Source organism: Lathamus discolor, chromosome 4 (genome assembly GCF_037157495.1).
Source record: "Lathamus discolor isolate bLatDis1 chromosome 4, bLatDis1.hap1, whole genome shotgun sequence".
Taxonomy (NCBI): Eukaryota; Metazoa; Chordata; class Aves; order Psittaciformes; family Psittacidae; genus Lathamus; species Lathamus discolor.
In genome coordinates this window covers 14,261,313-14,287,171 of record NC_088887.1, presented here as the reverse complement: position 1 = coordinate 14,287,171, position 25,859 = coordinate 14,261,313, and the positions used below count along the sequence as shown (strand labels likewise).

Below are 25,859 nucleotides of genomic sequence, written 5' to 3'. Positions count from 1 at the left end.
TTCTTCCTTCCCTTTCTCCCCATACCAAAGTTTGGTCATTGATGTTTTACATTAATGTAACATTTTCCACTTTATAGTAAAAGGATTTAAACCAATGATTCTCAAATTACAATCATGGCCAAGTAATCTGTGTTGATATATCTGGACTGTAGCTCATTACAGAACCAGCTAAGATCAAGATCAAGAAATAAAGAGAACAAGCCCTGCTAAACCTAAACAGGCTCTGTTTGAAGTATTTCACGAATGTTATACCTCTTGTTACAGCAGTGTCCTTTGCAGTCCATATTTTTGCATTATCCTTCTTCTCCCATTAACTCAGATGGTCTTTCCAGTCAACTTTTCACTATCTGACCAACCCAGCACACATTAATTCTCCCAGCACACATTAATTTGACAGCTTCCCAGCTGTCAAACTGCTTTTGGTTATTTTTATGCAGTGTTAATATTCTATAGTCATTAAACATTATGGTCAAAAAAACACAAAAAAGGTCAAAAAAGTGCCAACAAATCCACCCTCCCAATGCTAAATGAAATGCGCAGGTCTATACCATCCATACATTTTTAAGAGTGAATTACATTACACAACTAGCATAACACCATATAAGAGATAAGATGAAAATGGCCTGCCTTAATATGATGCTTGCAAAGGTTACAGTAGGGACTCCTGAGAGCTCAACCACCAACCTGTGACTACAGAATACTGATGGGAATTCGGAAAGGAGAGGAAAATAACTATGCTAAACTACTCAGGAGTAAATAACTCTAAAAGGCAACTAAGAGAAAAGTTGGTTACAGAAATTCACAAGGGTGGTTTTACACATTATGTAAAAATGGCAGCACAAAGTGAGGTTATTAGGACTGTGTGTATTTCATGCAGCTTTGCTCAGCAGTAGGGAGGTTCTCAAGCTGTTAAGTGTCAAGCACCTATGCTATAAATTATTTCTTAGTGTCTAAACAGAAATATCACCACCATTACATTTGGATTTACTGCTCAGGTTGTCCTAGTGCGATTTAGGAACAGTGATTTTAACCATTCATCTCCTAAGAGAAAGTAGAGTGAAAAAAAGAAAGTTTCATATGGAAAGAAACTGATTGAAGGTTTGTCGTGGTTTAAACCAATCCACACAGCTCTTCCACTCACACACACACACACACACACACACACACACCCCTTCTTTCCCTCCCTCTACTCTTGGAGGGACAGAGAGGAGAATCGAAAAGAATGCAGCTCCCACAGGTTGAGATAAGAACAGTTTAGTAACTAAGGTATAACACAAACCACTACTGCTACCACCAATAATAATAATGATAAAGGAAATAGCAAGAGGAAAAAATACAACACCTCAACACCAGCCGACCAATAACTCGCCCCACTCCCCCCAGCCAAGCACCGACCGATCCCTCGTCCAACCCTGCAGTGCTCCCAGCCCTTCCGGGTAACTCCCAGTTACATCCTGGGCATGACGTGCTGTGATATGGAATACCTCTTTGGTCAGTTTGGGTCAGGTGTCCTGTCTCTGCTTTCTCCCGGCCTCCCCTCCTCCCTGGCAGAGCATGAGGCTCACAAAGTCCTTGGCCAGACCAAACATTTGAGCAGCAACTGAAAACATCAGTGTTATCAGCACTGTTCCCAGGCCAAAAAATCAAAACACAGCACTGCACCAGCTACTAAGAAGGAGAAAAATGACTGCTACTGCTGAACCTAGGACAAGGTTTTAAAACAAATAATTTTCTGTGTTTTCAGTCTTCAAAGTAAAGACGATTGCAAGCCTATTTGTAACAATGCACACCCAAACCCTTCCCTGTTATCAGCTATGGTAGTTTAGAATATTTGTCATTTTCCTTACATGAAAGCTTTTACTTCCAAATAAAATATTTGTTTTAAGCCTAGAAACCCCCAAATAATATATCAGAAACCAGAAGAAAAGATAATTAATTTTGGTTTTAGAGAAATAATAACTGGATAGAGGGGAGCAGGAAAATCATGAGAAAGAAAATTGTATGAGTACAAATACTATTTTTTGTAGTGCACAAGCAAACTGTTCCTCCCTGGTTCTTGTACCCTTTTAAAACTAGAAAGAGTGGCCCTACTAATGATACTGATAGACTTAAAGAAAATTACAGCTAATTCTGTTCTAGCAGAAATTCACTCCCAGCTATAGTAAACCTGGTTTGTGTATCAAAGAAATAATACAACATTCTTCTTAGCATATAGAAAATCAATACTATTTCTATATTGCACTAAGCTTGCAACGTGAGTTTTCATTTACTTTCAATCTGTATTAAAGGAAGATTTTTAAGGAACTTTGTTTTTTGTGAAGTAAAGATCAAGTGCAAAATACAAAAATTAATTATTTTTAGCATATTAAACTATGATACTGGATATAAACATTTCTCGGTATCTTTGACATGATTTTTAAAAGCATTCAGAAGCTTTTCATAAGCACCAAAAAAAAAAGACAAATCATCAGTCAAATGGAATTCAAATGACTCCCTACTCTCAGATTCCAGTCTTTCTACTCCTTCCCAAAAGCTTACATTAAAAGAAAGAAATGGGACTAAGGGTCAACTGATTTGAATTATTTTGGGCTGGAGAGAAAATCAGATTCCATGCACAAAATTCCCTTGCAGTGAAGAGCCAGCAATCTGTTGTCTTCTTTAATGATGAGCTTTTGTGACCAAAGCACTAATCAAGAAGGAAATGAGGCTACAATGTCTAATTTAGGCCTAAAACACTAAAGAATTCAATGTTACCAGGAAACAAAATCGAAGGAAAACTTGCAACTCTGATGTCATCAAGTCCTTGAAAATACACTGGCAAGGTATGGTAGTTTTTCCAAACATACATTCTGATATCCAGCTGTGATTTTAGGGACATAAGAAAGAGAGAGGGATTTTTAAAGTCCTCAGTATACCCTGAAGCAGAAGCATCGGAAAGCAAAGCTCACACTCTACCAGCAATTGGAGTTTTTCCTATCTCAAACAAATGTAAAAAATAAAAGTTGCAGTTTCTTCTACCTCTCTAAACCAAGCAGATCAGTGCAGCTCCACACTTTGCAGCACATGTAGATAGAGTTATTGAATCATAGAATAGTTAATGTTGGAAAGGACCTTAAGGTAATCTAGTTCCAGCTAGATGATATGTCCCAGCAGTTTTGAAGATATGGATGGAAAGGAAAGTTAAGAACACATTGGTGATCAACATTTCAGTGTACAAATTGCATCACCTTTAAGAGTTCTTTTACAGTCCCCTCCATGTTCGCACTTCAGCATAGCTGTATTCTAATCTTATATTGTTATTGATTATATTACTCTTTTTTCCCTAGACAGTTTTAAAATATACACATCTTGATGGTTGAGATGCTTAGTTTGGAAATTGGTGCAGGAGACTCTCAGCCCCTCTTCAATTATATCTTGTGAAACAAACTCTCTGGAGGTTTTCAATAAAATGTTCTTTCATTATCACTCAAATTACATCTTCACATTTATTGACAATAATCCTGAAGAGGATGAGTTTCTGCTGGAAGTCAGCTTTCACCATGAAGAATGAGGATTTCAAGAAAATATGCATTAAAAAATGTACCACAGAAATATTAGAATTCTATCTCTGAAGAATGCTATTGAGTAAATTGCTATTCCATTGCACAGATCACTGTTATAATATTGAAGAAAAATAGACTTAATTACCATGAAGCAGCATTCACAAGCTGAAATGATAAGCTTGTAGATGTAATGATGGCTTATTAGCTAAACATCGATTTACAAATTCAGTTAGGGAATAAGTGGGGAAAAAAAAGTGCCAGTTTGTGAGCTGAACTTCAGCAGGTATTTTTAGTGTTTGCTGTGATGGATGAGTATTTGTGGGCTTGCATTGCTTCAGTCTGTTGTGGAAAGGGACACATAGAGGTACACGCATTTAAGTGGGTTTCTAGAATGAACTGATTTTCACTACCTGCTTCCAAACTCTGCAGAATCCTTTTAGGATGTGGTAGACACGCTTCCACAATCTGCTCAGCTTCACCCAAACTCAGAGTAATTCAAATGCGTATAATTAAAAATTAATATCTTAGCTGAAATTTAAAGGCTTTTTTAGACCTCACTTAAAATTTTAAGCAAAAACATTTAACACACAAGTAAGGGATAATTTAGAGAACAGCTTTTGGGAAAAAAACAAACAAAACAATGAAAATCAATACAAAAATAAAAAGATTTTAACTATGTAGGGAAAAAATAATTTTATATATTGAAATCAAATTTGGCTAAATTTTATATAAACCATTCCAAACTCAAAAGATTTCATCTGACCTAAAGTGGAGGCAGGAAAATAGATGTTTTTTCCCCCTCCATTCAATTTAAAATTACATTTTTCTTTTTATTTTTACTTTTCTGTCATCACATTAGAAATCCATTATTCACTTTCACTTTTGTGTTACATCACTAAACAAGTTAATTCCACCTTGCTGGAGTAGCTGCAGCAACACAACTTGGAGAACCAGTCTTGAATGCAACATAAAATTATCCATTACTCATTATTATATAAAATAACCCAATTCTGTATTTTCTATCTAAGGAAAGGACTTTATTAAACTGAGAAGTACAGGGAAGATGCTATGCTCCAGGTCTGATCATGCCTAGCACCTAGTATTTCCTACTACAAAATTTGGAGGCATTATTGTTCTTGCTGATCACCTGTAGCAATGCCTGGTGGCAAGCAAAATCACCCAGTCTAAATCCAGCCCAGCTCCCTGGCTCTTTTAGCTTCATTACTTCTACTTTGTTCTGATTAACCATTACTTCTGTAAATTGCAATTTAAAGAGCAGCTCACAGAGTTGCGCCATTTTGCAAGATGTCCAGCGTCAAAGAAGTTTCTTGTATATGGGATAGGAGCAATTGACAGAGTCCATCTGCCTCCAGATGTAACTCTCTTAAAAGGTGCAAACTTCATGGTTCTGTTGTTGCTTTCATCTGTGCTTTTACATTTGGTAAGGAACAACTGCTGAAGAGGAAGAGATAAAACAAAAGAAATACATAATATTAAGCAGCTCCCAGGGAATAACTCGGAATATCCAAGAATGTTCAAAAACGTGGTGCAATATAAAATGTGACTAGCTTATCATAGATGACAATCATAATAGATCCTAATCCCACAATTCATGCTTAGGACTCTAAGAGGTTCCAGCAGACATTCTGTATGAACAAAGAAGGTAATACTGCATGGGAAACTGTGATCTCCAAGATACTGCTGCCTGGCAACTGGTGGCCACTTGTGTTCTCAATGGTGCCTTGGGGAATTCTCATTTCTGCTTGGCTGGTGAAAAGCTGTTTAGCTCTAAATTCACTTGGTCAGCTTTTTGATTTTGCTGTGGCTGATATATATTCCTCTCAGTTGTATATAACAGATAATGGAAGAACCTTCTCTGGTTTAAATGTGAATCTCACAGGAGTGTTTTACACCCCTGTGTATGATAATAATAATACCTTTATTCATAAAGATTCACAAGTTTGTAACTAGCAAAAGTGCTTTTCCTTTTTTAAAAATGAGTTGGATATAGCCTGAAAATTCAGGAGTCAGAAAGAAAATTATAAGAATAATTGGAGTTTTCAGAGCAGTCTCATTAGGTTATACTGTTCAAGACCTGACTTCAAAATTCTTGAGACTGGTAAGATAAGATTAGAAAGTTGCAACCTCCTTTCACCCTCACACCCAGTAATGAGCAGGCAATAGATGGGCACAGGCTGACTGCCATTTATGCTGGTTCACAAAACACAGATGTATCCCAGGGTTTTCATAATTTCCTGAGATTTACCTGCATTCAGCTGGGTGGAAAATTTTCTTATAGATGCACCTCTCTTTTCTGCAAGCTAGAGCTCGTTTTTCTTGAACCATATTTTATGGTATTATCAACTTGATTTATAGTGAGGTTTACTCTCTTTTATTCTTGTCACTCACAGAGGCAGATGGATCCCTAAATTTAAAAGAGAGAGAGGGAGGGAGAGCGGGAGAGCGGGAGAATTTATATTAACAACCTAGAGAATCCAGAAAAGCCATAGACTAAATAGCGGGTAGGACTACATATTTTACCTTTCTCTTAACACATGATGGTAAACTAGCAGGAGGAGAAGCAACATTGGGTGAGCTCTCTCATGTCGTGATAGCATATAACGGAAAGTTGAAAGTAGCTTCAGGTGATGTCTGGCCACATTTGCTCAGGCCAGTGAGGCTTCTCAGCCTGGGAGAACATCTGGCCCCAGAAGGCAAACCACACATGAGACAGTAAAATCACTTATGTTTTACAAAACGAGTCAGTTAATAGGCTAACGAAACTAACACTCATCAGGAGGAAGATGAGATGAAATGCTGTTGGGATGATTTGGAGACAAAGAATAATCTGGGAGAAGAACCCATTTTCAGGGGAAACAGTAGCTTTGTTCCTTCACATTGCTACTTGTCACGTATAATTTTTGAATATTGACTACCGAACACTGATCATTTCAATGATTTTATCTTTCTGAAATATGTGTGTGAATGAGATCATCAGGTTTGCAAGAGCAGTTACCCATCTGAGCGGGAAAAACGGGTGCTGGGAAGTTTCTGGTGCATATAATGAAGCATAATCTTGGCTTCATTGCCCTTTCTGAACACAGAATGGTTGGAGTGTCTCAGCAGGTTATCATGTCTGTGTCCAAGAGAACAAGCTCTCTCAAAGAGGCTATAAATTGCTTTTTGGAATTGATCTAAAGAATCTTTTTTTCCTATAATCTTCTTTACACAGACCAATTCTCAGCTGTGAGTGAAGGCAAAAGAATCAGTCCTTAGGGCAAGGCCTTTAACTCTGTTCTTATTCTGAAATAATTTCTAACAGAAAATCAGTGTACATTGCCTAAAATCTAAGATGTATGCACATAAATAATAGATAATCAATTTACTTCTCTTTAAAACAGTTTCCTGAGGAAAAGTAAGTGAGGTGAAGGAGGGTAATAACGGAGTATCAAGATAATCAGCTCCAGACATCTCTTTTTGTTGACATAATGGGATAACATTGTAATTATGTTAGTTCAAACACATGATACCTGAGTACTGGAAGCATAATCTGACTTCTTAGGTTTAGCTACACAAATGTTACTTGACCCTTCCTCCCATGCATTTCTATGCTGCTAGATATATGCTAAAAAGAACCAAAGAAAAGAGTTGTGCTGTGACACAGTTTCTTACTCAGATGTATTTCCACACAGAAACCAGGCTGGAAAAGACACTCAATTGATAAAATAACTATATTTTCAGCACATTAACCACTAGAGATTTGAAATTGGATGTTAAAAGCACTCTGAGATGATGAGGTTATCATGATTTGCTGGTTAGCATCTTGATTAACTGGGTATTAAAAACCATTTTACTAAACCTGGGGGAAGAGAACTTAACAGAGTGCTTCATGCACAGGAGCCAAATAAAGCTTCTGAAGTAACTGAGAAGTCTGTCACAGAATCACAAACATTTATTGAATGTGATTCACAAAGCATTTAAAGAATACATCAGAAGTAGCTAAAGCATGGGTCTAAAAGCATTTCATTGGATTGCGCTAAATGCACAGGTTGCAACATGAATGTTTTATGATGCTGTAAAATATTTCTATTTTAAGGGTTTTATTAATAAAGCACCTTTATGAATTCAATTGAAAATTCTGAAATAGTTGAGTTTATAGTGTGTGTTTCCTAGAAGCAGTAATTTTGTGACTAGTGGAGTTCCTCTGTGACTAGTGGAGTTCCTCAGGGGTCGGTGCTGGGACCGGTGCTGTTTAATATTTTCATCAATGACCTGGATGAGGGAACTGAGTGCACCCTCAGCAAGTTTGCTGATGACACAAAACTGGGAGGAGTGGCTGACACACCAGAGGACTGTGCTGCCATTCAGCGAGACCTGGACAGGCTGGAGAGTTGGGCGGGGAGAAACTTGATGAAATTTAACAAGGGCAAGTGTAGAGTCTTGCATCTGGGGAAGAACAACCCCATGTACCAGTACAGGTTGGGGGTTGACCTGCTGGAAAGTAGTGAAGGGGAAAGGGACCTGGGGGTCCTGGTGGATAGGAGGATGACCATGAGCCAGCAATGTGCTCTTGTGGCCAAGAAGGCAAATGGCATCTTAGGGTGCATTAGAAAGGGAGTGGTTAGTAGGTCAAGAGAGGTTCTCCTCCCCCTCTACTCAGCCTTGGTGAGGCCGCATCTGGAATATTGCGTCCAGTTCTGGGCCCCTCTGTTCAAGAAGGACAGGGAATTGCTTGAAGGAGTCCAGCGCAGAGCCACAAAGATGATTAAGGGAGTGGAACATCTCCCTTATGAGGAGAGGCTGAGGGAGCTGGGTCTCTTTAGCTTGCAAAAGAGGAGACTGAGGGGTGACCTCATCAATGTTTACAAATATGTGAAGGGTAGGTGTCAGGATGATGGAGCTAGGCTTTTTTCAGTGATATCCAGTGATAGGACAAGGGGCAATGGGTGTAAACTGGAACATAGGAAGTTCCACGTTAACATCAGGAAGAACTTCTTTACTGTAAGAGTGACAGAGCACTGGAACAGGTTGCCCAGGGGGGTTGTGGAGTCTCCTACACTGGAGATATTCAAGGCCCGCCTGGACAAGTTCCTGCGTGATGTACTGTAGGTTACCCTGCTCTTGCAGGGGGGTTGGACTAGATGATCTTTTTAGGTCCCTTCCAACCCTTGGGATTCTGTGATTCTGTGATTCTGTGATTTTTACAGGTTTTGCATAGATTGAGCTGAACAGAGAGGTTGTTGGACTACTTTGACTGTGACTAAGCAAAGTACTTTTATTTCATGTCTAGATTTAAGTGTGATTTTTATTTCATCCTGATTTTAATGACATATTAAATGCTTTGATATATGCATATATGAATATGGTATTGCTCTGCTCGATTTTATGTAATCTACTTGTTTTTTAACCTTGTCTGTCAGTAGACACAATATTTATTTAGATTAACTCTGGATGGGCTAGATTGGCTGTGTGAGGCTAGAAATAACACACAGATTTGCTAAGCCAATCAGAAAGAAACTGATCAATAATGATATATTGATCAAATTTCATTCTGCTGCAGCAGCATCAGACTGAATGGTTATACCTACATCAACCACTTAGTACCACAGAAACATAGTAGGAGTAAAAGGCCATCGTTACAGAATCAATTTTTTCCTACTTTGAGGCCAGTTTTCTCAGAAAATGCTGCACTTCCTTAATGCAAATTTCAAAATCAACAGTCCAGGCTGTTTCATAGAAAGTTAAAGTTTTAACAGCATTAAAATAGAGCTTCCTATAGGTCTCCCTTAAAATACATTTTTCATATGCTTTCCACAGAAGGAACACAATTAAATTCTCTTACTTTTCAAATGGAGGATGTAAAGTAGACATATGTACAAAACCATTCTTCAGCTGAGCACACTGAATACTGCTACTATTTTTTGTCGCTTTCTCACTTCTTGTTTTAGGCTTTTTTAAACTGACATTGCACTTTCCTTCTGTCTGGAAAACTAAGCAAAGATTTGGATTAAAAAAAAAAGAGAACAACTTAATGGCCTTTTTTTTTTTTTTAGTGCGTCATAAATCACACCAACTGCAAATTATTGTAAGGATTTACTGCTTATTCTTCAGTATGAATCGATGTTAAGAAATCAGTGATCAGAATTATTAGACTACTATTAGTCTAGTGTAGACACTGCTATTTGTTTCATTGTTGCTGCACTTTTATGCAGCCTTTCATTTCCTTTCCTTTCCTCTCCTCTTCTATTGTTGCAATATTTTTCCTCCTGTGTGTGTCAATTAAAAGTATCCATGCTGCCAACAAGGAAAACATTTTCTTGTCAAAGTCAGAGGCTGCAAGGAAGGGAGTGACTGTCCACAATGATAGCAGCACAGTCATTAGGAGGTCAGCAGGCAAGTGGATGACTAATCATGCTTTGTTTAATCGAGACTATAAATTTCAAATTACATTCTTCAGTTTGAGCATATTCCTAGTATATTGTAGTAACAGTAGTTACTAGTAGTTTATGTAGCTACCTAATGCAATCTTACTGAGCCGTTTTTTATGGCACAGCTACTCCACTACCAAAAAAATTATAACACAGCTGAGAAATGTTAGATATGGAGATGTCCTGGTTTGAGCAGCAGCAGTCAGTTTTCTCCTTCTTAGGAGCTAGTACAGTGCTGTGTTTTGATCTTTTGGCCTTGGAACAGTGGTGATAACGCCGATGTTTTCAGTTGCTGCTCGAATGTTTGGTCTGGCCAAGGACTTTCTGAGCCTCATGCTCTGCCAGGGAGGAGGGGAGGCCGGGAGGAAGCAGAGACAGGACACCTGACCCAAACTAGCCAAAGAGGTATTCCATACCATAGCACGTCATGCCCAGGAGGTAACGGAGGGTGACCCGGAAGGGCTGGGACTGCAGGGTTGGATGAGGTATCGGTCGGTGCTCGGCTGGGGGGAGTGGGGCGAGTTATCGGTCGGCTGGTGTTGAGGTGTTGTATTCTTTCCTCTTGTTATTTCCTTTAGCATTATTATTATTGGTGGTAGCAGCAGTGGTTTGAGTTATACCTTAGTTACTAAACTGTTCTTATCTCAACCCGTGGGAGTTGCATTCTTTTCGATTCTCCTCTCCGTCCCTCCAGGAGCAGGGGGAGGGCAAGAAGTGGGGCAGTGAGTGAACAAGCTGTGTGGTTTGGGTTGAAACCACGACAGGGGATTAAGTTTCAGAGGTGCAAAACTGAGATGACTAGTCAAGAGTGTCACTGGAGAATGATCTGTTTTCTTTTTCCCTCTGTTATTGTTATGCGCCTATATGAACAACACCTTAGTTCAATTTTCTTAAAAATCTGTCCAAGATCAATGAAGACCAGACTCCAGCAACTTAAATGCTAGAGTCATGAAGATGGCAACTAGCCTACAAATAAAGTATAATTAATATCTAAGGATGCATCTAGGATTAGGCACACAAAACTTCCATAATTTTCACTTATCACAGAGAGCATATTGCTATTTGGTAATGGCTTATGAGATGCCTTATATTGCCTAGTAAAATGGATTTGTGTAGGAAACGATATCAAGTGGTGTTAAATATCTCTCCTTGTGTTTCAGAAGTGTTCCTCAGGAAAGAGACAGCAAGATATTTTACAGCCAAAAATGTTTCTACAAAGAAAGCAGAACAATAACTGCACGGCTCTCTACACATATTGTTGCTTTTATGTCCTGATCCCAACCTGTGCTCCTTCAGCCAGCAATATTTTGTAGGTATACTTTTTCAAAAAATAAACATGTCATCAATCTTATTTTCCAATTTAATATTATTCACTTTTGCTGCATTTCTAGAATTTGTCGTCAGCTGGCTGACTTTGGTACAGTCTGCCGGAATGCAGCAATCCAGCAGAGCATCGCCGTACTGGAACCCAACAGGGCATGGCATAACACAGCATAAAATAAAATGTGAAAGTCAATGTCCAGGCATCAGAACAATTGCTCTTTATGCGTATGGACCAGAATTCAAATACACCTGCTGAATACAAATGGATATTTTTTTGTTTTCTCTCCATACACCTCTATACTCCTAAACCTAACAATTTGTTTTTCAGAGACATCATTCCGGTTTGATTTCTTTGGCAGTGTATACAGAACACAATGAAATATTGATCAAAAAATACAGATTGCATTTATGAATCGTATACATTCCTATTACAAATAAATTTTGCTATTCTTCTTTTCTTAAAAAAAAAAAAAAAGCAAAACAATGGCATGAATCTGTGTTCTGCCAGAAGTTTTGTCGAAACAAATGTTTTTTTCAATGCTTATTTTGCTAATACCCTCAAACACCCCCTTTCTTCCGTTTTAGTCACCCTGTACCTTTTCCTATTACGAAAAGCAGCACCTTCCTGTTTATAGTTGTGATTATTTTCCTCCTTTTTTGTTTTCTATGGTGTACATATTCCCTAAATGTTTGCAATGTTTTGTGGCTTATTTCAAATGGTGGGCAAGATACCCTGTGGACCTTTTGGGCAAAGCACGTCTTTTGCAGTTGGTTTGGATTAGGCCCCAAGTGCTTCGCTCAATCCTGTTGCATATGATCATAAGACACCAACAAATTGTATTGCTTTTACTCTCAGCAAGTCAACTTTAATGCCAGTGCACCCTTTCCTAAGCAGTAATAGAAGCAATAATCAGGCACATTCTTCCCATTGTTCTATTCACATCTTCCTTCTCCTTAAGCATGGGAGATTAGCTAACACTGCTTTCTGGTACTTTCTGAGATGAGCAAATAAAAGTCCCCACTGCTGTCACTTCATCACATCTTCCCACAATGGATCAATACTTCTCTGCCAGCTTGTCAGGGGAGGACAGCAGCAATCTGGACTTAGATTATAGAGCTCTCAGGAGAGAGATGTTTCAAAACAAAAAACCAGAACTGGATACAACTGCTTGTCCTGACAGCTGTTATTTAAAAACACCATTCCACTCATGATATAATAGCCTAACAATAAAGAATTTAGAAAAATCTTTTACTGGAGGTAGGCCACAGATTCTGTTCATAGATCTGTCATGATTCCAGAAGACTATGGCTTACATGTGCAACATCTGCATTTTTCCCCAAGTATAAAATTAAAATCAAAATCAGCTCCAAAAATTGTCTGGAATTTACATAGGAATCTAACTCCCTGCTCACCTACCATTTATGAGAGCTTGAGCATGTCACATGAAAAAGCAGCACTTTGCTGTTCCTCCCAGGTAACAAAAGTACTTTCAGATTCCTTCCACAGTCTAGACAGCCTTCTGTTTTCACAAAAGTCTCCAGAAGTACCCCATGCTTTTGTGGACTCTGGGTACAAATCAGCAGAAGAAAATTTGCCAAGAGCAAGTTACAGAAGCAAAAAATATCTAGAAAGTATAATCTACCAGTAGATTCAGTGTCAGCCAAAAATGAGCACAGGACATCCACTAAGGCAGACCTCCTTTGAAACCCTGTGTCCTAACCCAGACACGTAACCATCCACAGACAGTGTCACAACAGGGTGGTCTGGGTACCTGGGAAGTGAATTATTCTTAAATCACAGTCCAAAGATATGCAGATTACACTTTGTCTGCAGCCCCTATTTATATAATAGAATTACAAAAAATAAAATACAATGAAATAAAGTAATTTTTTTTTCAAACACAAATTGTTCTGTAGATTCCTGATGCATCTCCTTAGTTTACATAACTAAGGGCCTGGCTATGAGTTTTTAGAATCTACCAGTAGTAAGCAGTGATAAAAGCTACATGTTTGTGGACAGTTTCCTGCCAAAAATAAGCAGTTTCTCCTGTACAGAGTAAAACTTGACAAATTATGAAATACTCTAGGAAAAAGAAAATTAATTAGATTTAATCTGCTTCTAGCTGCATCTCTGGACAATGGATATAAAATATCAGAATATTCATTAACAATATGTTGCTCACTGCTCTTACACTCTTTATGAGGTGTCACATGTAACAAAAGTTCACAGAATTTCAGTTTTTTTTCATGTTGCATTTGTTAGTGTAAAAACTCATTAAAATTCCCTGCACATCTCATGGGCAACATGCACAGTATAAAACAGAATAAATAAAGCTATAAGAATTGCATATGACATAAGAAAGGAAAACACTGCTTCTGCAGTTGTAGAAATTTTCTAAGTATCTCATATACAAATGTTTTCTATATTACTTAAAAAACCCTCACAAAGCTGTAAAGACGAGTGCTCATATTTGCTGGCAAGTCAATCTTTCTTTCAGACATCAAGAGATGACCTCTTAAGACCCAAAGATTTATCAAGTCAGCAGTTTATTCCCTTAGGCCACCATCTTCAGCCTCTTCCTCTTCCAGTCACGTCTATTGAAGGACTTTGCAAACCCCCATGAGGAAATGGACTAATCTACTTCTTTCTAAAGGACAGGAATGATGCCTATCTTGGCTGCGCAATATGGGACAAGAAAGCTAATAAAGGGAAGGAGACTACATCTATTCGTGAAAGATTCAGTGTGATGTTTGTATTATAAGAGACAGAGTTAGAGTGCTGTAGCTGTCAATCAGAAAAGGCATATTGTTGCTTAGCATCAGCAAGCACTATTGAGAAATTTTTGAGGAAATTCATTCATCTTTTTATTCCATAAGCACAAAACATCCCTGATTTGATAGAAAAGTCAAAGAACTGTTTGCATTAAAAAAAATGTGGTCTTTAACCTTTCTCCTCTCTCCTCTCCCCTCCCCTGTATCAGCTGATTCATTAATAGGTACATACACATGACAATTTAAAGAAGTGAAAAAAGTAAAAAGAAACCCTGCCAATTTATGGTGGGTTTTTTTGTTTGTTTGTTTGTTTTTTTTTTTTTTGCAAAAAAACTCTTATTCATTTGCATCATATAATTACCCATAAACATTTTTTTTTTTTTTTTTTGCTGTCTGGAAAAAAAGTCATCTGTTCATTTCAGATTGTTATTTGTAAATATTGCCACTGTAAAAAGGAAATGGCAGTACAGGCACTGCAGTACAAAATTTCTACCTGTTAAATGAGTGAAGAATTCTGCATTACACTTTCCAAGCAATTGCATTGGTTGGTATGTTTGGTTATCCATCTCCCTGACTTCAAGTGCACATCTCTCTCTCTTGTTAGCGCTGATTTCCATCTGCCTCTTTTTATAAATACAAACAAAACTTAACTTCATTCTGTTTTCTTCATACCCTTCCACCATAAGATTTTTTCTTTTTAGTCATGGCAGACAGCATCTAATTGTCAGGTTCAGAAGTGCCCCATTATCTACTCTCCTGGCTGCTACTGTTCTGAAAAAGTGTTACCATGGGGAAGGGTAGAGATCAACCTGCAGGGCTCTGATAAGCAATTCTTTATGTTTATTTTTGAAAATTCTATGTACCCTGCCAGTTGAGGAATCTGACATGTGGAAATACATTAATCAAGCCTATTGGGATTACAAAAATATAAAAAGGTGATTTTGCCTCATCCAGTTCAGATTAATAAATAGCAGATCTTGGAATAAAAAAATAATAGTAATAAAAAAATCTGCTTCATTCTCTGTTTCTAAGTTAAGAAAGAAGATATGACTGTGTAAGACAGTTTAAGTTAAGGAGTTCTGAATGTACTGTAGGGAAGCTAGGAGAGATCAGATTCCCTGCTGCCAAGGGTGAAGAACTTGTGCGCACCAATTAATATAAAGTGGCAGTGACACACAAACACCACACGGGGTAACGTGTGGCAAGGGAATCATGTTTTAAGGGTGCTGCGACACTTATCAACAAAATTATGTTTCATGAATCATAAAAGGATAAATTAGCAATGGTTGCTCTATGTGAACACCCACATTTTCTTTCAGCTCTGGGATCTTCTACCCCTTATAGTCATAGATTGCCAGTAGAGGTACTTTGCAAACTGTATAGCAGGAAGCTATAACCACTCTTTAAGTTTTTCATGGATCCGGGATATTTTGACAGCCTCAGTGTGCCCCATCAGCCAGTAGTCACTTCATGGGCGGCATAGCAACCTCTCTCTCCTACAGCAGTGCTGAAAGTACCGAGGCTATCCGTTTGGGGGCCTTCATGAGCAGTGACAGCGCCTGAGAAACAATTGAAGCCATCTGCCTTCTCTAACAGCTTTGCTGTGTAATACTCAGGTTCCTGCTTCTCTGAAATTTCAGAGAACCCTGGCAGAACATATTCATGGCTTTCTACAACTGCTTTGTCAACCAAAGACAAACGGCTTAAATTAGAATGGTCAAATTAAGTTCTACCAGACTGCTACAAGGAGTGTCATAATTTAATGAGAAGAAGTAAAAATATCCTAGCGATATGAAAAGCATTCCACCAGGGTATGTTCCCATTTCCCTACTGAAATACTAGACACAGCAGAAGATGCTGATAAAAACACAACACGCATATTAAAACCATACAAGCCATCTGCAACTGCCCAATTTTAATTAATTTGCTGGATACATAGAAAATCTGGAAATCTGACAGAAGTACTTGGGTCAGTCAAGTTAAAACTGAGGATCCATTCACAAGCACCAAAACCAGAATTACTTGATTGTAGGAACATGAAATTCATTTGTAATATTGCTTTGCATCCTGAGGAGGTTTTTAAGCAAATTAGTGCATAAAAAGTTCATTAAGTCATAAATTCTGGTCCTGTTTGCTGTCTCAGACACCAGTAACAAAATGTATGTTTTAGTTTACCATCTGACCAAAACATCTGCTACCTGTTATATTTTTTGGATCCTGAAATCTGCCTCCTTTTCAACAGATACCCACTACGTGTTTTACAGTCTGCAAGTGGCATAAAAGTATATAGCAGATGTTACTTAGTATTGGACTGCATGACTTCCTGTTGTCCAAGGCAGCAAATCTTTTTTTAATTCATCAAAGAACATAAGGATGTTTCCATAATCCAGCCTTTAACACAACTAAACCACCTAAAGAGACAGTCATGGCTTACAAATGCCTTATAATGTTTTGTTCTATGAGAGCTGCAGTCAATAACAGAGCTGTCCCTGCAATACTCCCACAAAATAGCTCTCTCAAGCCCATTTCTGCATATCCACTACTGACTACAATGAAACTGTCTGTATTAACTCTTTGAGTGCATTTTTGTCTGCATTACTTATGTGTTTCCTCTGCTTTGCTGTGATACATATTCTTGGTAGAAGGTAGAATAAGAAGCTGGCATTACTTTTGATAAAATTCTGCCATTGTATGCTGATTTTGCAAAGCAAACTAAAATGTATATTCTGTCAATGAAATCCCTGAATTTTGTTAGGAAATCCAGGAAAATATTTCAAGTCTTACACTGACTCAAGAAGGTTAAATAAACACTTCTGTAGCCACCTTCTGGTTCTTTTCAAAGGACTGGTAATTACCAGCTCAAAGGTAAGAGGAAGGAGACCCCTAAACTGCATCCTGACTGTAACTTGTTCTCATGATCTGGTGTACTCATGTTAAAATTAATATTTTTCAGACTCACTTCTACTCTGTATCTCCCTACCCTACCTACTAAAATAAAGTACCGCTTTTATGGTGACAAGGAAGCTGTTGAGAACATTACAAACTATCAGCAGCATCTGATAAATGTACCAGAAACATAAAAAGATATACTGAAAACCAAATCCCACATCATGTCTGGGAGCAAGGAAAGATCAGTTCTCGCCAATATCAATGTTGACTGAAGCAACCTTTCATTGCCCTGAAGTCCCACCAAGGTCTCACTGTTCCCCAAAGCCACACCAGGGCCTCACACCCTCCATCAACTTCATCATGCCCACTAAGAAGAGAACATTTAAAACCTGCTAAGCAGTATGTTGCTCTGCAGAGTTTTTCCGTTGACTACATTGTAAGAAATCTCTTTACAGCAGGTTGAAGAAAAATAATACATTAAATAGAACTACAATATCTTTTGCTTCATTTGCATTGCATTTCCCTAAGCACTTGACTTAAGGAATGAGTCTGGAACTGATTTTGTTTAGTACAAAGATACACGCATTACATGCTTATGAAAAAAAGATGACAAAAGATGACAAAAGATGAAAAAAAGCATGGCAATCAGCTTGAATGCTAGCAATTGCTTTCAACCTTTTTTTCGCTTGCAAATTGTTCATATAATTTAGAATGAAAATTAGTTCTGACTCTTTTAATGTGAATATGTAGACATTCAAAGGCTTATATGCCACTGATGAATTGTCAGAATCTCAGACGTTAAATTCTTGCTGTCATTTTTTTTAACAGCTTTCTACATTTTTAGCTTTTCAGCAAAAACTAGCCAAGATAGTACGTCTAATATGTCTATCACTAAGCTAAACTAAGCTGATTTAGCACCAGACCTTGAATTTACTGCTATTGTACTTCTTTCATCCACCTAAACTGTGGACTGACCAGGTGACTATTTCTCTCTTACTCTGTCCCAGTGTAAAATTAAGTAAATAGTTTAGTTTGTCGTCTTAGGAGATGCAAAGCACTGAAAAACTCATGGCATTTAATGTGTTCATAGGTTTTCAGCTTATCAGTGTAGTTTCGGCTTTATTCATTGGGTAGCATTATGAATATAACATCTGCTAATTGTGGTTTCTGTATAACTTTTAAAATTAAATATTAGGATGTACATTTTGACGTTTGATCAGAAATCCTACTCTGAACACTACGTGCCTTTTTGAGTTTTTGTCTGTACTGTATGGTGCAAAGCTACAAGCAAACAAATGTTGCCTTTGAATTGCTTCTATGCCTGTCTTTTGTTAAAAGGGCCAGACACCTCAGTATCATAAAATACACCTCAGTATCATAAAATACACCTCAGTATCATAAAATACATTTTTTGCTCAGTTATTTATTCTGCTGTGTTTTAAAAGCTAAGGTCTTTGAGGACAATTTTTGTTTTTCTTGGTGGGACACACTAGCTTATGCTGATGAATGTTACCAAGCCATAATGTTCTTATGGCTGTATGTAAGGTTTGTGCTGCACTCTGAAGTGTTACAGTTCTGAGATGGTGGTTAATAATTTTGTTTTCATATAGAGAACAAAGTAGGTTTTTTGTTGGTTTTGGTTTTTTTTTTCCTTGATGGAGGAGGGAGTTCTGGGAGGGCAGTAAACCATGGTTCTAATTGGCTGGGAATGCATCTTTTAAACTTCTAAAGGTGCGGGGTTTGATTTGCTGTGGGTTTGGGTTTTTGTTGGATTGGTTTGGGGTTTTTTCCCCACAAATGCCTGCTTTAGTATGATGAAAAAATCTTTATGCTATAGTTACACTTTGTTTTGGCCATAAGAAATTGAGGTTTCCATTTCACCATGTTGCATGACTTTCAGAAACATGATTAACTGCAGCATGATTCTCTATCCAGTGTATTGTGCAGAGAATTACTATTTTCTTTTTTAGTATCTGTAGTTGGAGGGTGTCAGTCTTATAGATCAATAAAAAGATGCTGGGCCATGACACCTAGACTGTGCTTTTGCTGAGAAAGGTTGGACCAGATGATCCTTAAGGTCCCTTCCAACCTGGTGTTCCATGATTCTATGATTCTATGATAGTGGCAATATGGAAGTGTTGCTGTCTCTACTGTAAGAGTGGTAACTGATGATTTTTAATGCTGAGTTGGACCAAGTAGTTGAAACCACTGGTAGTTTGCACAGAAGAGGGAAGGGGAGGATGATTTCCACTGCCTGGAACCAGGCACTAACAGAATGTAGCTGAGAGGATTGTTTCTGCAGCCAAGAAGTCCATGAAGAACTGCACTGGATTTCAGCTAATATGTTTAAAGTGACTCTGGAGCCAAACAGAAAGAGTCCTCATACAACCAAACACTAATGACACTTGCATGTGATGGTTAGAAAGATATTTTCTGAATTTTTATATTTTGGGGTTTGGTTGGTTGGTTGGTTGGTTTTGTTGTTTTCTTTCTGTGGGCTTTTGAAAATTAAATTTTGCTCCTGTAAATGCAGCACCTATTTCCAAATGCCAGTCACTGCTTCAATCCTTTTTGCTTTCGCATCTTCCATATACCTCCATTTTCATCTTGCTGATTCCTCCTTTTCAGTTGCTTTCAGGGCTGGGTTTGTTTCTGTGTGTTCTGTAGATTACTGGTCTTTTCTATCATGGTCTTCCTCACCAATGAAAACATAATCTCTGGTGTAGTTACATTTTGCAACTTGATAAGCAGAAACTGTATTTTCCGCATGTTTAATTCCACATTGGAAGTGTGACTCTCAGCTTTGGTTTCTTCCTCACTGCAATATCATAAAAAATGAAAGGTTCCAGAAATCTTCCAATTTTGCAAATTTGGGAATGACAATTCTGGTTCTGTTGTCAGTCACTTTAAAGCTTCATAATTACCAATCCAGAGGTTTGAGTTCTTGTGTGGAACAGGTAGGCCTGAGTGATTTTATTCCTTACAGGTATGCAGCAGTCTCCCAAAAAGTTGCTGGTTTTCAACTGCAGCTCGTCAGACACATGACTCAACATATTAGCACCAAGATAAAGAAAAGCTAATTTCTACCTGTTCTCCCTAATAGCATTCCCACTTGCTTTTGTCTTTTATTTTGGGAGAGAGTGAGGTGGGAAGTGGTACTGTAGTGTTCTCTCTCTCCTTTCTAGTTACTCTGGAGCTCTGCATTCTGCACTTTGTCCTCTACTCTGCAGGCCTTCCGTACGTAATCTTCAGTATCTTCATTTATAGACACACTGCATCACCCTCTTATTTGTTACTCATGTTTTTAAGTAGTGATGCATGGGAAACCTTGCATCTAAGAAAAAAGACTACTAAATATTTGTCACAATAATATACACGGTTTCAACCAAAAGTTGCCTTTGCTCTCTACATAGCTAATTATCTTTTATTAATTGGTGGATGGCCTCTATCAGACTCTGCCTTGGAAGTGGAGTAGCTTTGTCTTGGTTGGAAGCAAGCATTCTAGACAAACTGTCCAGGTTTGGGTGGAACACTGCAACACAGAAGCAGCACTTGCATAATTCAAAACACCCAAGAGAAAGTTCAGGAAGCAGTTTCTTTCTATTATTTGCTGTCTTTTGAGTGAGACGAATGTCTAGTTCTATGTCCTGGGTTGAGCAGCAGCAGTCATTTTTCTCCTTCTTAGGAGCTAGTACAGTGCTGTGTTTTGATCTTTTGGCCTTGGAACAGTGGTGATAACGCCGATGTTTTCAGTTGCTGCTCGAATGTTTGGTCTGGCCAAGGACTTTCTGAGCCTCATGCTCTGCCAGGGAGGAGGGGAGGCCGGGAGGAAGCAGAGACAGGACACCTGACCCAAACTAGCCAAAGAGGTATTCCATACCATAGCACGTCATGCCCAGGATGTAACTTGGAGGGACCCGGAAGGGGTAGAGGGACTGCAGGGTTGGATGAGGTATCGGTCGGTGCTCGGCTGGGGGGAGTGGGGCGAGTTATCGGTCGGCTGGTGTTGAGGTGTTGTATTCTTTCCTCTTGTTATTTCCTTTAGCACTGTTATTATTGGTGGTAGCGGCGGTGATTTGTGTTATCCCTTAGTTACTGGGCTGTTCTTATCTCAACCCATGGGAGTTGTATTCTTTTTGATTCTCCTCTCCGTCCCTCCAGGAGCAGGGGGAGGGCAAGAAGTGGGGGAGTGAGTAAACGAGGTTTGTGGGTGGGTTTAAACCACAACATTCTAAAAGTGTGGATTGATTTAGCATAAGTGAATACACCAATCCAGTGCACACTCAGGATGTCTGCAAGTGTCTTTTGAAAGAGTTAGGGACAAAGAGCTAAATCACATTACAAAGAACAAAAACAATGTGGTTTTTTAGCAAGTTATAAGTGATTTATCATCAAAAAAGCCATTGTCTTTCAGTAGGATTTGCACTATTTGTGGCTACACATTTACAGGCAGTCAGGTCCCTAGTCCCCAGAGAAATCAAGGGATCATTTCCAGCTTTGAAAAATGCATGATTTGAAACTTGTTAAGTAGATACTTTTCACTAATTCTCAATTCATTAATTTTTAATGAATGCGTGGGTGCATTTTCTGCAGAAATAGTGAAGGACATGATAATTTAATAACTAAAACAGCTCTTTTTATAAAAACTACTATGGTAAAGCCAGTTAATTGATCAAATGCTAGTACAACCAGAATTCCTGGAAAATATTTGTTCTAAAAGTATAGGGGATGTTGTCTTAGTTCTACCTGAAATTAGATTGTACAGCTTTGGGAAAGTAATTTATGAACATCCAAATTTAGGTTATAGATAAGTTGAAATTGTTCTGAATGCTTTTCTAAGGAAAGTATTAGTCTCCTATCATTGTGTGCTAGTTTCAGGATCTAAGATCCTGTCATGGGGTCTTGGTGCTCTGATGAAAACAGATTTTGATGAAAGTTTTTTCTTTAAGTTGTAAACAGAAAGAACACTTCTCCTGTCATCAATCTTTCGTTCTTATTCCAGTGCCTGATTGAATTTTTTTCTTCTGAAAGCTAACAACTTTGATTTGATAAAAGCAGTCAGAAACACAAGGTCTTTAGGCATTTCTTAACATTTGCATGAGTTAACTGATAAAACATTAAGCTTTTCTTCAAGGTTCCAAAATGCCAATAAAGATGTCCTGCACCAAACAGAGTACTGCTGAAATGGGATACAGCTGGCATTCTGGTCAGAGACAAGTTTTCCTTGGGGGCCTTTTCATTGCTCTAACACTAATCTGTGACAAAAAGGCCTTGTCAGATTCTTATTGCATTTAAGAAGCTTTTGGTGAGATTTGTATTGATTTGGAATAAGGCAACTGACAACATTGCAATAAATTTTTACTACTTACTACTGATCAATATGGATTTTTTCAACCTTTCTCAAGAAAATTGCTTTCTATTGCTTCAGATATGGCCAAGCTGCTCCTAAGTTAATTATATCTCACGCAACAGGTCATGTACTTTATCTAGTTCTAGTCTCTGACATAAAGCAATTTTTAATAATCTAGGAAGTTTTGTGTCTACAACTAAAAAAACCTGAAATCCTCTGCCTTAAGAGGACTGTGTCAGTAGAAGTATCTCTCATTAACTGTGCACCATGTGTGCTAGGTAAAATGCTTTTGTTGTATCAGAAAGTGAAAATTTCTACCACTACAAACCCAAAACTACACCCTCTTCAAGTTTTTTTACTAACCTTGTTATCAGCTTTGAGGCACTGTAAGTCTGATTTAGTTTACTCAACTAAGGATGTGATACAGAATTTACACTGCACTGCAGCTTCAGCTGGAACGTACCCAGCTGTGTGTAAGAGCATAATACACCTCTGCTGTTTGGCAGACAGTGATGTGGAGATCTCTGCCCAAATAGATATCTGAACCATGCGTAGATTGAAACACAGGCTGTGTGTACTTAAGCAGAGCGGAGCTAGGAGCTCAGATGACCCACAAAGAGTAAAAACAACTGTGTTGAGGATCTGATATCCATACTATTTATGCTTCAAGGGGTTTACTATGAAGTGACTCTGGTCTGATCCTGTGGACTTTACACCTGTTCAAGGATGGGGACTGCTTGTAAGTTCACTTTTCAGGTTACTTTCATCTTAAGGGAGGGTCATTTGCACTCACCATAGAATCAGTGAAAACCAAAGCATGCACATTTGGTATGAGCATGAGATACCTTCCAAAAGTACACTTTTTTATCCATACAAAAATGCTGCTGGGAGACATTTATGTAGGCTAATAAACAAATAATACAACACTGCTCAGGTGTTAATGGGCCAAAGAAAGGGAAGAAGATATCTTGCATCATGGGTCGAAGTACTTAAGTCGGCTTTTAGTGCATTCATACATGTAGCTCTGGTAGCACTGAGATGTCAAAATCATATAATGTTATGCTAGCCATCTCCAGTCTCCTTTCCGCAAATCCTCCTAAACTGCACACAACTTCGCCTTTAAGAACACAGTGATTTGCAGGATACAGAGGTTAAAATTCCAGAATCTTGAGGACAAAATGCATATAACTTCCTCTTAGGTGTGAAAAAAAATATAAATTATTACAGAGCTTTGATACACTCAGCAGGAATTAGCAACGGTCTCATTGGCTCACGAAGGAAATCTAGGCAGGCAAGAATTTGCAGAAAAAGTGTATGAAAACCTGGTCATAGTCAGTATTTTAGAATAAATGATTAATTAATGGATTAACGGAAAACATACTTCTTTTATTTGCCTTCCTTCAATCACCTGTTATTATGCCTGATTAGCTAGATTTTAGAGTGCAAAATGAGTTGCTCGCCTTGTCTCAGCATCAAAGAATATCTGATCGAAGAACTCATGCAATATTGGAGTTAATGCTGAAAATACGCTATAAGCACTACACAGAATCATAGAATCATAGAACAGTTAGGGTTAGAAAGGACCTTAAGATCAAGTTCCAACCCTCCTGCCACAGGCAGAGACACCTCACACTAAACCATATCATCCAAGGCTCTGTCCAGACCAGCTTTGCACAACGCCAGGGATGGAGCATTCGCAACTTCCCTGAGAAACTGTCATGGTTTAAACCGAGCCACACAGCTCATCCTCTCACTCTCCCCCCTTTCTCCCTCTTTCTTTCCTCCCCACCCTCCCCACCCCGCTCCCGGAGGGGTGGGGAGGAGAATTGAGAGAATGTAACTCCCACGGGTTGAGATAAGAACAGCCCAGTAACTAAGGTATAACACAAATCACTGCTGCTACCACCAATGATAATAATGATAAGAGAAAATAACAAGGGAAGAGAATACAATATCACCGCCAAACGAGTTTGACACCCCCTGAAGAGCCCGTGCCCTTCTGGGTAACACCCAGTTACCTCCCTGGGCATGACGTGCTGTGGTATGGAATACCTCTTTGGCTAGCTTGGGTCAGGTGTCCTGTCTCTGCTTGCTCCCAGCCTCCCTCGTCTCTGGCAGAGCATGAGACTCACAAAGTCTTTAGTCAGATTAAACATTACTTAGCAACAACTAAAAACATCGGTGTTATCGGCTTTGGTCCGAGGCTGAAAGTCAAAACACAGCGCTGCACCAGCTACTAAGAAGGAGAAAAACTGACTGCTACTGCTGAACCCAGGACAGCAACCCATTCTAGTGACTCACCACCCTCACAGTAAAGAATTTCTTCCTTCTATCCAATCTAAACATCCCCTGTTTAAGTTTTAACCCATTACCCCTTGTGCTGTCACTACAGTCCCTGACGAAGAGTCCATCCCCAGCGTCCTTATAGGCCCCCTTCAGATACTGGAAGGCTGCTATGAGGTCTCCACACAGCCTTCTCTTCTCCAGGCTGAACAGCCCCAACTTCCTCAGCCTATCTTCATATGGGAGGTGCTCCAGTCCCCTGATCATCCTCATGGCCCTCCTCTGGACTAGTTACAACAGTTCCATGTCCTTTTTATGCTGAGGACACCAGAACTGCACACAGTACTCCAGGTGAGTTCTCACAAGAGCAGAGCAGAGGATCACCTCCTTCGACCTGCTGGTCACACTCCTTTTGATGCAGCCTCAGATACAGTTGGCTTTCTGGGCTGCAAGAGCACACTGAAGCCAGCTCATGTTCATTTTCTCATCCACCAACACTCCCAAGTCCTTCTCCACAGGGCTGCTCTGAATCTCTTCTTTGCCCAACCTGTAGCTGTGCCTGGGATTGCTCTGACCCAGGTGTACGACCTTGCACTTGACATGGTTGAACTTCGTAAGGTTGGCATCAGCCCACCTCACAAGTGTGTCAAGGTCCCTCTGGATGGCATTCTTTCCCTCCATCGTCTCAACTGAACCACACAGCTTTGTGTCATCGGCAAACTTGCTGAGGGCGCACTCAATCCCACTGTCCATGTCACTGACAAAGATCTTGAACAAGACCGGTCCCAACACAAATCCCTGAGGGACACCACTCATTACTGGTCTCCAGCAGACATTGAGCCACTGACCACAACTCTTTGTGTGCAGCCATCCAGCCAGTTCTTTATCCACCGAGTGGTCCATCTATCAAATTGATGTCTCTCCAAATTAGAGACAAGGATGTCGTGTGGGACAGTGTCAAACGCTTTGCACAAGTCCAGGTCGATTACATGAACTGCTCTACCCCTGTCCATCAGTTCCGTAGCCCCATCATAGAAGGCCACCAAATTGGTCAGGTGGGATTTCCCCGTAGTGAAGCCATGCTGGCTGTCACCAAGAGCCTTGTTGTTTTTCATGTGCCTTAGCATGCCTTCCAGGAGAATCTACTCCAAGATTTTGCCAGGCACAGAGGTGAGACTGACTGGTCTGTAATTCCCCGGGTCTTCCATTTTCCCCTTCTTGAAAATGGGGGTTATATTTCCCTTTTTCCAGTTGTTGGGAACTTCACCTGAC

At 39.1% G+C, this 25,859-nt stretch overlaps 1 long non-coding RNA gene across 1 annotated transcript in view; it reads right to left on the bottom strand.

Moving 5' to 3' along the window:
- Positions 1-4,884: 4,884 nt before the first annotated feature.
- The window catches only part of LOC136012566 (uncharacterized), a 38,299-nt gene continuing 17,324 nt past the window's right edge, over positions 4,885-25,859 (bottom strand). The window contains exon 3 of the long non-coding RNA XR_010611822.1: positions 4,885-4,997. This is a non-coding gene — a long non-coding RNA (uncharacterized LOC136012566). The remainder of the gene's footprint in view (positions 4,998-25,859) is intronic.